General features: G+C 35.7%; 1 protein-coding gene across 1 annotated transcript in view; it reads right to left on the reverse strand.

Annotated features, from left to right (window-relative positions):
* Positions 1-12,918, reverse strand: part of LOC307174970 (uncharacterized protein) — an 84,052-nt gene that overhangs the window by 33,516 nt on the left and 37,618 nt on the right. The window contains exon 2 of the mRNA XM_079899646.1: positions 9,861-9,972. The gene's annotated coding sequence lies outside the window, so the exon portion shown is untranslated. The remainder of the gene's footprint in view (positions 1-9,860; positions 9,973-12,918) is intronic.

The raw sequence follows: 12,918 nt of genomic DNA on the forward strand, positions 1-12,918 counted from the left end.
AATAAACTGTTATTAATTACACAATATAAGAAAAAAAAGTAAATTGTAACAGCAATAGCCTAAAATGTGAGGGGAAGGAGAGGTAAAAGTGTGAAGTTTACAAATACTACCTAAGTGAAGTTGTTATCAGTTTAAAAGAGGGTATTATAAGTTTAAGATATCTTAGGTAAGCCTCGTAGTAACCATATGGGAAATTCCTGTGGTAATTACATAAAAGAACATGATAAAAAAAGTCAAACCTTACTGATATCAACAAATATCAAAACACAAAAAAAGACAGCAGGGTAAGAAACAAGAAACACTGGATCTGCAAAACAACCAGAAAACAATTAAGAAAATGGCAACAGTAAGTCCTGACCTATCAATAATTACTTTAAATGTAAATGGATTAAATTTTCCAATTAAAAGACATAGAATGCTTGAATGAATTAAAAAAACAAGATCCAACAACAATGCTGCCTTTAAGAGACTCACTTTAGCCCTAAATACACACATAGATTGAGAGTGAAGGGTTGAAAAAAAAACATGTTAAGCAAATGGTAACCAAAACAAAATAGGGGTAGCTATACTTATATCAGACAAAAGAGACTTTAAACTAAAAATGGTAAAAAGAGACAAAGAAGGGCATTATATAATGATAAAGGGATCAATACATCAAGAAAATATAATGATTGTAAATATTTATGAACCCAACATTGCAGCACCTAAGTATAAAAAGCAAAAACAAACACAGCTAAAAGGAAAAATAAAGAGTAATATGAATCTAATACCCGACTTTCAACAATGGATAGATTATCCAGACAGCGAATCAATAAGAAACCAGCAGATTTGAACAAAACTATAGGCCAAATGGACATAATAGACATATCTAGAACATTCTATCCAATAGCAGCAGAATTCTTCTCAAGTGAACATGGAACATAATAAACTGAGATAGAGTAGCAGGCAATTGAAATCCAGAGGGACTCTCTGGTTGCCTATGAAGATTTTATCTCCTATAGTGGGTGGACAAAGAAAGAAAAGGACCAAGATTGGGGCTAAACATCAATGACATGAAAAACTCAACCAAGGCAGTTTTCCTATGCCATACTCTGGGCCTTTGTTAAGAAACTATGGGTCTCTGACACATAGGAAGGGGAAACATGGGTAGATGATTCCAAAGAATTTGTTCCTTTGAACACTTTTGAGTCTGTAGAAATGGCATAACCATTCCTTTTAAAAACTATCATTCTCCCTATTCTGGAAGAAAATGCAGATATCTCTCTCCCAAAAGACAATCTGTGCTCCATTCATCATCCACTCCTATCTCCACTCCTTGGCCACTAGGTCTAGAACTAAAGTAATACAATCGGGACAACAGTCAGGGTCAGGATGAAGTTCAGGATTAGGGTCAAGTCACTGCTCCAAGTACCAATGCTCTGGTACCATTGCACCAGCATCTTTTTACTCACAGGGAGTCCTGGGAGACCCATGTTCCCTCTGTAACCAGGTTGCCCTAGAGAACTCTACAAAAGTAGTTAGGCATGTTGAAACTAAGTCACAGCATACCCCAGCTGGGGACATGCAGAACCTGATAATGGAGTTGCAAGTTTGATTGGGCAAGTATTGTCATGAACCAAAGGGACTGAATTAGGTGTTTAAGACATACAAATGCCTAGGACTCAAAAAATTCAAGATATTTCAGAGAGCAGAATAATAAATGGGAGCCTATACTAGGTCAAGACACAGTTGTTCTCAAGTACTTTTTATATAATAGGCACATATATATATATATTTCAGTCAAAATATGAAGTGTCTACTGTTCTCAACTGACTATGAAAGTCCAACGACAATGTTAAGTTTCTTGAGGCACAAAATTAAATCCTGAATGCCACGTGACTGATATATGAGAGTCACTAAACTTAGGGACAAATCTAGCTTCTGTCCAGCATCCAAATTGCAACTAGTCGATGTGGTGCCTGGTGAATAAGGACTCCCCTAATTATTCATGGGTTTTTTTTAAAAGCAACTGATTCCAGAATGACAGTCATAGCTACAGAATGAGCTCTGGTCATTGCTGATGTACAGAGAGCAGGGTTGCAGCAAGAATGTCAACACCAGTCCATTCACCATATTTCCCTAAGACATTGTTTTGAGCCGGATTCTGAGGCCAGGCCTTGCCTCAGTGCCAAAGATTAATGTTGGATAAAGAGAGTGTAGTTTCTGCACAGGAGTCCTGCAGTCATTGTCATTAGCAAAGGGTGAGACGGATATTATATTTGCTTGGGTACCACCATAAGGAAAATATAAAGCAAAGGCTTTCATTCATGTCATTAATTCAGCAATGCGATCATAGAGGAAGGATGACAAGGGAGTTAAAGAGAGAAAGTCAACATAAAGAGGCATCACTGAGTTGCCTACTGCCATGGAATACTTATGTTTGATCCTAGGAAACATTATACGAAGACATCAGAAATACATCTCAGAAATTTTCACCTGAAGAATGAAAAGGGAAAGCATTTGACAAATTTCTTTCATGACCATTGGACAGAGGTGATCCAGTTGTTGTGTGGGACATGAAATGAGGCTCTCATAGTTTTTACCCACACCAAGCAAGTTCAAGATTATAAGGAACAGTATCACTGCAGTTAGTTGTATAAAATGTGGGGCTAGGAGGATATGAAATTGTATGGAAAGAGTGATACAGATTTTTAACCACCTTTTTAGGGTTAACCTTCATTATAGCCAGTGTTGGCTCTTTCTTCAAAACTCCTTCAAATCTCACCATATAAAGGAATGATGTACAACTAATGTGAATTTCTCAGGAATTACATTCCTTAGATCCACAGTCTAATAATTCAGTTCAAATTCAAATTTGATCTCTGAGCACAGTATACCATGCCTTTCAAACTTGAGACATGGCTACAATGCAGGAAACAATATCAATGACATAAAATTAACAATGCAGCATGCTAATAAATTAGGATAAAACAACACTCCCTATAAAATGGATATTACATGATATATACTTATTCTTTTCTGGAAAAATATGATTCCCACAAGATTTTGAGGAATTGTACAATAATAATAAAGCAGACACGTAATAAATGTTGACATATGGAGGTAGTCCACAATGGGTAATAAATTTGTACCTTTGTTATCCATACATTTTCAATGAAATTGCAAAGTTTTAGAACTTTTTTTTTTTTAACATCTTTATTGGGGTATAATTGCTTTACAATGGTGTGTTAGTTTCTGTTTTATAACAAAGTGAATCAGTTATACATATATATATATGTTCCCATATCTCTTCCGTCTTGTGTCTCCCTCCCTCCCACCCTCCCTATCCCACCCCTCCAAGCGGTCACAAAGCACTGAGCTGATCTCCCTGTGCTATGCGGCTGCTTCCCACTAGCTATCTACCTTACGTTTGGTAGTGTATATATGTCCATGCCTCTCTCTCCCTTTGTCACAGCTCACCCTTCCCCCTCCCCATATCCTCAAGTCCATTCTCTAGTAGGTCTGTGTCTTTATTCCTGTCCTACCCCTAGGTTCTTCATGACATTTTTTTTCTTAAATTCCATATATATGTGTTAGCATATGGTATTTGTCTTTCTCTTTCTGACTTACTTCACTCTGTATGACAGACTCTAGGTCTATCCACCTCATTACAAGTAGCTCAATTCCGTTTCTTTTTATGGCTGAGTAATATTCCATTGTATATATGTGCCAAATCTTCTTTATCCATTCATCGAAAGATGGGCACTTAGGTTGTTTCCATCTCCAGGCTATTGTAAATACAGCTGCAATGAACATTTTGGTACATGACTCTTTTTGAATTATGGTTTTATCAGGGTATATGCCCAGTAGTGGGATTGCTGCATCATATGGTAGTTCTATTTGTAGTTTTTTAAGGAACCTCCATACTGTTCTAGAACTTTTTAATTTAAGATAGAATAGTTTTATTTCTTTCAGCAATAGTGGAGTAATTTTCTTATCTATTATTAGAATGTTTTAATACTTTCATTAATCCATGCATCATAAAGCAGGAAAGGATTTTTATACCTACACTAATCAGTCATTTTTCTTGTTCCATAAAGCAAAACAGCTGTTTTCTGCTGAATCCAAAGATGGAATTAAGACCAATGTGTAAATGAGCCATTGCAGTTACATGGCAGGATTTAAAGATAGAGTTGCTACTGTTATCATCTCTTCTATGGCATGATTAAGATTGTTACTACAAGTAGGAGAATGCATATGGACATGTTAGAGACCTTGACTTTGCAGAAGGATAAAGAAACCTGATATTGGGAGCACAGTCAGTAGGGCACACTGATTTCCTCATTAAGCACATGAGGAACCTAAGGAGTTGTTCATTTTGCCTCTTGCTCCTTAATTCTCAGGCAAAAATTATCATTTGCTGAGCAGCTGGACCACGTTTGAAATACACAGATCAAGATCAAGAAAATTTTAGACTCTGTTAGGTGTAAACCAGTATGCTTTATCTGTTTCCCTGCAAAGAACACTTGGATGCTTACACAAAAAGTGCCATAGAAAGGGAAGAGGCACTTAAAATGCTATAGTATCAATAAATAAATTTACAAATTCCTAAGTGAAGTGGGCTTCTGTGGAACATCCTCACCTGAGGTTGTTTTCTGAGAATACTATAGTATATAAGGGATAGTGTATAATAGAATAAAGGACGCTGATGGCTGGAAAATCGGCCAGAATTTAAAACAATGACATTCAGAAGACTAAACTGTGTTATGAAATGGAATGTTTGAACATGTTCCGGCCTCAACTAAGACTTTTGGGAAAGTAAGGTCTCAGTTGCTCTAAGGAATGATGTGAAGGACCCAGGGTTAAAGACATAGGAAAGTGAAACAGGGAGAGAAAAATCAAAGGAAGTTAGGTTATGACATGGATGGAAGATATAGGATACAAATGCCACCACTCCAATTTCCCACACATGGCAGAAGTCAAATATCAATTTATCATAAAAGACTTTTACCTTCTGAATGCTAATAAAGTCACAAAATTTGTGTCAAGAAAACTCTCCATGCAAACACAACCAAAATTTCAAGGACAATCTATTTTTCATCTCTGATGATTTACGTCCATAATCAGTGTTATCTCAGATATTCTAAATACAAAGTACACTAAGAAATTCGGGCATTTTGAATGGATAGTAAAGGATTGTTGCATAAACCACCTAGAATTGTTCGTATGCTCCATTTTTAGAATACTTCTTTTCTAACCCCTCATTTATCACTTTGTCATGTAAGTACTACCTTGAGAATTTATCCCTTTCTCTAGTAAAAGTATTTAGCTAAACTCTGTTTTATAGTTTATAAAAAGACTTTCACATGAATTACTACTTCTGATGATTATAACCATGCTATAAGGGAAAAATTCTAGCATAATTTCTTCCCCACACTAGGGAGTAAAACATGGGGATGAACAAAGTTAAGAAACACATCAGATTATTATTTTTAGAAACAAGAATAACTAAGATGAAAAGTTGGAATTTCAATCAGAGTAGTTCTTTTTATTAATTTTACATATTGGAAAACACATCTCAGAGTAATGTTTAAAATAAGTTAGCTAATACAAGGACTTTGAGAACTATGAGAACAAATTATTTATAAAGTGTCTTCCCAAAATGTCACCTGCAGTTACTGTGGTTAAGTCGAGAAAGGGTTTATCTAGCTTTCTTGAGGGTTTCAATCTGCTCTTTAAAGTTTAAACTATTAGTTCTCTCCCAACATTAATACTATACCCAAATTCTAAGAATAGAGTAACCACAAAACTACACAATGATATACATAGAAAGGAGATTCATTCCTGAACCTGCAGGCGTTTGTTTTTGCACTTAAACAAAACTAATTGATTTTTTTAAAAGCTGTCTTAAATACAATGACTACAAATGCTATTATACACCAGGAAATTATCAGGCTTTACTAAATATTCAGGAACAATGTTCAGCTTAACAATATTTTCATGCATCATTAAAATGTGTCACTGGTGGTCACACTGTAAGCAAATAATCTTAGAAAAGGGTTATGGTCAAAATCAATAAATTGCCCTCTGTCCTGCAAGTCACAGTTTCTTCCAGAAACAATGAGCCCAGAATTCTTAGCATAATAAATCAGCTTAAAATATGTTCTTTAAAAGAAGAAACATATTCCAGAAGGGAAAAATTCAATAAAACATCCTCTTGGACGTTGCCAGGGGTGGGGGTTGAAGGTGGGCACAATAGGTGAAGAGAGTCAACAGTTACAAATTTCCAAGAGGGCAGACAGCAGAAGCAAGAAGAACTACAATCCTGCAGCCTGTGGAATGAAAACTACATTCACAGAAAGACAGACAAGATGAAAAGGCAGAGGACTATGTACCAGATGAAGGAACAAGAAAAAGCCCCAGAAAAACAACTAAATGAAGTGGAGATAGGCAACCATCCAGAAGAAGAATTCAGAATAATGATAAGGAAGATGATCCAGGATATCAGAAAAAGAATGGAGGAAAAGATTGGGAACATGCAAGAAATGTTTAACAAAGACCTAGAAGAATTAATGAACAAGCATCTAGAAAAATTAAAAAACAGACAGAGATGAACAATACAAAAACTGAAATGAAAAACATACTAGAAGGAATGCAAAGCAGAATAACTGAGGCCGAAGAATGGAAAAGTGACCTGGAAGATAGAATGCTGGAATTCACTGCCATGGAACAGAATAAAGAAAGAAGAATGAAAAGAAATGAAGACAGCCTAAGAGACCTCTGGGACAACATCAAACACCTCTGACACCAACATTTGCATTATAGGGGTCCGAGAAGAGAGAGAGAAAGGATCTGAGAAGATATTTGAGGAGAATATAGTCAAAAAATTCCACAACATGGGAAAGGAAATAGCCACCCAAGTCCAGAAAGTGCAGACAGTCCCAGGAAGGGTAAATCCAAGGAGAAACATGCCAAGACACAGTAATCAAATTGACAAAAATTAAAGACAAAGAAAAATTATTAAACACAAGGGAAAAAGGACAAATAAAATACAAGGGAACTCCCATAAGGTTAACAGCTGATTGATCAGCAGAAACTGCAAGCCAGAAGGGAGTGGCACAATATACTTAAAGTGATGAAAGGGAAGAACCTACAACCAAGATTACTCTACCTGGAAAGGATCTCATTCAGATTCGAGGGAGAAATCAAAAACTTTACACACAAGCGAAAGCTAAAAGAATTCAGCACCACCAAACCAGCTTTAAAACAAATGCTAGAGGGACTACTTTAAGTGGGAAACACAAGAGAAGAAAAGGATATACAAAAACAAACCCAAAACAACTAAGAAAATGGTAATAGGAACATACATATCGATAATTATCTTAAATGTAAATGGATTAAAACCCCAATCAAAACATACAGACTGGCTGAATGGATACAAAAACAAGACCCGGGCTTCCCTGGTGGAGCAGTGGTTGAGAGTCTGCCTGCCGGTGCAGGGGACATGGGTTTGTGCCCTGGTCTGGGAGGATCCCACATGCCGTGGAGTGGCTGGGCCCGTGAGCCACGGCCGCTGAGCCTATGTGTCCAGAGCCTGTGCTCTGCAATGGGAGAGGCCACAACAGTGAGAGGCCTGCGTACCACAAAAAAAAAAACCAAAAAAAAAAACAATAAGACCCGTATATATGCTGTCTATAAGAGATACACTTCAGGGACGCATACAGACTGAAAGTGAGGGAATGGAAAAAGGTATTCCATGTAAATAGAAATCAAAAGAAAGCTGGATAGCCATACTCGTATCAGATAAAATAGACTTTAAAATAAAGAATGTTACAAGAGACAAGGAAGGACACTACATAATGATAAAGGGATCATTTAGAGAGAGCAGAGAGAAGGGAGTCTACCAGATAAACGGATATACCAAATAATTGCAAATAATGAGATGCAGAATTAATTGTGTTTGAACATGGAATCATGGAAACAACCAACTTGAGAGCAAAAGAGACTCAAATTCTTTCACATGAGAGATGTTGTAAGTGAGAGATAGCATAGGCTTTGACAAGTAAATGTCATTTTTTTCAGAGGAGTTGAGTTTATTAACAAAAATTTCCAAATTATCCTGGAAGGATGGCAACAAGGAAAGAGAAAAACTGTGTCCCTAGCCATCGCCAAGCAGTCGCATCAGCCTAAGTCTAAGGTGTTCAAAACTTCTGAGGTAAATGTGATTGACTCTTGTCCTTAATAAAATACTGTGTGTGTATGTATTTATTTAAGAGTTTTGAAAATTAATTTCTTTTATTAAAAAAATCCTTCCATTTTCCCCAAATACCGATAAAGAGATTCCTCTTTTCTTTGCTCTCCACTTTTTCTCATGGATTGACTTGTGCCTTATTTCCTCATATAAAAGACACAACAAAGTATATTAATCATGCAATCTCCCACAGTATAATCAACCCCTACTCCTTAAAGGCTGATAAACGTAGGAGCATCTTTACAAGATGTGACTTACAGAATCACGAAGATTTCCCAAAGAAAAGTAGAGCTTTGGGAGTAGGAATCTGATTAAACTATCCAGTCCTCTCCATACATTCCTTATCTTTGTTTAAATTAGCAAAGTAAGTGGGCTCCTTCCACAGTCAGTAAGAAAGCTTTGGATTGACTATTGTGTTGAGTTCTCTTAATATTAAACACAATTGCTGGCATTTTCATCCTGGTCGTTCATTTTATGTGGCCCCAATCTTTTTAATGTCTTATTACTTGTTCTTGAGAGCGGCTAGGATCTTATAGATGAATGTACACTCGTACATAATTTTCATTTTTTTAAGGTTTAGTCGGTCCTTCAAGGGTAATTATCCTTTCTTCTAATATATTCTCATGCTCAATCACGATCAGAAGACACAAAAATATGCTAATTTCATTTGGATTGTAATCTAAACTTGCGTGTAAGTGTACTGCAGAGACAAAAGCTAAGGCTCTCAGGACTAAACAATGATTACTTGGAAGGAGCTCAAGATGCTAAAACACAGTTCTAAGAGGAATTTCAAAAATAAATAAATATGCAAGAGCATGCAGCAGGATAGTTACTCTGATAAAATAAGAATTGGAATGAGTGCCCTAAATTGGAGACTTCAAGGACCCACACAATGGACAAGGCAGTGCACTTCCCCCAGAGCAGAAGTTAAAAGCTCTTCCTCAACTTGGCTCTTAGGGCTCATTTCCTGGAATTGCTGTTTATCTTTTGCCACACATATTCCTTTTCCTCTGACTGGGTTAGATGCCCCTCATGAACAGGTTTTCCATGCATCTTCAGTTTCTAGGCTTCATGATGCCACGAATGCCATTGAAACTCAATAAAGCTTTGCTGTTATGCAAATGGAATAGATTATAGCTTCTGCAATTTATGTTGACTCATATTTTTTTGATTATTTGAGAATTATTAAAAAATAGGAAAAGATGTTGAATTTCTAAAATATTTTACATATTTCATAGAAAAATATTAAAGCTTAAATGAGAAGTTAAACTTATCTGCACTACAAACAATGTAAGTAAACAAATCGTATTCTGAGGCAAGGTAATTTCATTGTTCAGCCGGGCTGCTGACTACAGAAGTCAGCCTAGGATTCCCCCGCTTTCTGCCACAGATATTAACAATTTTGCAAAAAGGAAGTAGTTTAATAATGTAACAGATCTGAGCTGAATGTTTTCTTCTGTTATTTTGCTAGCTAGGCAGTACCACTGTCTTACTTTAGAATCAAGCTTAACCTTATTTTCTATTATGTAATTACTGTTGTTCCAAAACAAGATAAATTTATTTTCTGTAAGCCACTGAGCAGTTGCCATTAAAATAAGATTGATTCTGAATCTCTCTAAAGCAAACTTACCTTGTATTTTATTTTTCATCAGGTAATGAAACCACAGTGTCTCAGTAAAATTCAATGTAAGATATCTTTTTCCACATGGAGTGTTTTAGATACTTAAAAATCTCAAGTCATTCTGAAAAATAAGAGTTAGAAGAATCCTTTTTTTGTACAATATTATTTTAAAATAATATTCTAGCAGGAACATAAGGAAAGGGAAGAATTACTCTATTTTCAAATAAATCCTCTATGAGGAAATAGACAACAATGAATCTTCTTGATGGTTTCTGGTTATTTTTACTCAAAACAATCAAAAGTGGAACATGCTCTTAAGATAGTTTCAGTAGTTTGCTAAAAACTAGTATTTACTGATAACTAAAATGTAAGATTTATTTGTTTTACTTGTGCTTACAAAATGAAACATCCTTAGAAACCAAATTTTGAAATAAAATCTCCAGAAATAGACATTTTGCTGGTGTACAATAACTTTAAATCCTAGTAAATATTCCACTGGCTAAAGAACAGTAGCATAATTTACATTATTGTCATTCATTCAAGCTTTTACCAATCATTCACTAAACACCTACTATATGATAAGAGAAATTACAGGTTCTATTTAGTTCTACATTTATGTTCAGTTTTACAGTTTGCTTTTACAATTGTCCTTTCTAAACCAAAGAAAAATTTTCTTGTTCCCAAGACTTGTGGATGGTACCTTAATCAATTCCTTTAAGATTAAAGAGTTTGTACTGTTTAAGATGATTCCTTTGGGTACAATATATTTGATGCACGATTCAGAATTATTTAAAAATTTAAAATATGACCCATGTCAATATAACACTGTTGATTATAGTTATTAATTAAATGAGAATTATTTAACCAAATATTAATAGAAACAATATTCTGGGTTTTTCTGTATTAGATTTCTCTAGTTTGTTTTTTCTGAATACATCTCCATTCAGGTTACTGAACATTTATCTAACATCATATTTGGCTTTAAAATATAGAAGTCACACAACCTGAGTCAAAATTGTCCTTTCAAGAGCCAAATGACATATTCCAACAGTTGACTGGAGAAGAATTTTAAAACTTAGAGGTCTGCTCTCATTAATACACTTATTAGAAATTCATCTTTCCTATATTTTAGCCTCCATTATCGTTACTCTGAACACTGCTGAAATCTCCCTCTTACAGTGTTTCTGTACATGTGTGATTATGCGTGCATGTGTCATGTGTGTGCATATATACATGTGACAGTGTGTGCATGCACACGTGTGTGCACATACTGTGTGTGTATGTGAGTGTGTGTTGAGCAGCATACAGCCTTAGGTGCTAGAGGAGATCATAAAAAGGATATATCAGAAACATGGATCTGAGAGGTAAATTCTAGGAAAATATGTTCTTCCAGGAAACAATAGTTTGCCAATATTAGCAAATATAACTGGGATATCACTTGTGAATACCTGGGGCTGTACATAAAATGATTTGGATGAAGACATTGTGTAATAATTTTATTAAAGCATCAAAACGTAGTGTTAAAATCATGGTTAGGACCAATTCAAAGAGGGAAAGAGTCTACTGTATTCCAGACCATCATTGAGAACCACAATTGTATTCTACAGGAGATGAGCAAAAAGATATATAAACCAAAATTATGTCCACAATTTAAATATGTATGGTTAATGTCACTCTCATTATGTTCTCTAGACCCTTGTGTGCTGGTTCTGATACCTGGAAGACAAAGTATGTTTCCCTAAGCTTAGCCATGTCTAAATTACTCATATTCTATCTGGACAACAATCCATATCTTAGGCACAGTGTCTTGCTTGACTGAAATGTCAGGTGGAGACAGAGCATGAGTGTGGCTGGCTTTGGCCCTGAAATGCTATATGGTCATGAGATATGTTTTTGTTTCCTACCTGTGGGACACTGGAGTTTCATATCCATCCTCTCACAGTGCTCAAGATTGCCTGCCTTTCTTTCTTTGTCTCTTTCTTTCTTTCTTTCTATTTCTTTCTTTCTTTCTTTCTTTCTTTCTTTCTTTCTTTCTTTCCTTTTCTTCTTTCTTTCTTTCTTCATTTCTTTTTCTTTCCTTCCTTCCTTCCTGCCTTTCTTTTCTTTCTCTCCTTCTTTCCTTCTCTCCTTCTACCCTTCCCTCCTTTCTTTTTCTTCCTTTCTCTGTCTATATTTATTCATGTTTATATTTTACCATGATTTTTTACACCATTATAGATCAACCAAAACCTGAATTTATGTTTCATCCTAAACTAAAATGTGGTAAGTCAGACACAGGGGTTGAGAGTCCTGTGCAGGGAATATATGGGGCTTCAGTGTTATATCTAGATCCATTTATCTCTAATTAGAGAATTATACAAATAAAGTAGCTTAATATTAGTGCATAAATTTTCTCATATAATAAGGGGAAGAAAGTTCCAAATTGGTTAAACAGGCAGTTCAGTTACATCAACTGAAACCCAGATGCTTTCCTTTTTCCATTTACCATCTTCAACATATTGGCCTTTACACCCAGGCTTGGTCCCTTCAGCTCACACAATATGTTCACTACTCCAGCCATTATGTTCTCACACAAATATGTCCAAATGCAGGAGGGAGAATATTTCCTTGCACTAGCTTTCTCAGAAGTCCCTCTGTAGTCTTCCTATCAGGCCCACTGGATTAGGTTGCATGCTTATAATCCTAACTTCAAAAGAGGTTGGGAGAATGAGAAAACTATCTGTCAAGTGCAGCTTTTATATGGGAATTGGTCTCTATTATAAAAAGGAGAGGTTATAAACCAGCAGTATCTGCCATAATTAAGAGAGAGAGAGAAGCAGACTGGGAAAATGCCTCAGACTAAATATTATATTCTGTGGTTATTAACCCTTGTGATTCTTTGGGGGGATAGTGGACACATGCCTGAAGTAAAGAAGGGAACTAGGGAGGTCTTTGGAGATTTTCAGCCTAGCTCGAAAATGAGCAGTTTAAATATAATTTTTATAAGAAAGAGAAAAACTCATTTCACTATTTTATAACCCCTTTTAATTCTAGGACTCTCCGTTCCCCATAAGGGCTTGACTTGTAT

Source organism: Stenella coeruleoalba (assembly GCF_951394435.1).
Source record: "Stenella coeruleoalba genome assembly, chromosome: 16".
NCBI classification, from domain to species: domain Eukaryota; kingdom Metazoa; phylum Chordata; class Mammalia; order Artiodactyla; family Delphinidae; genus Stenella; species Stenella coeruleoalba.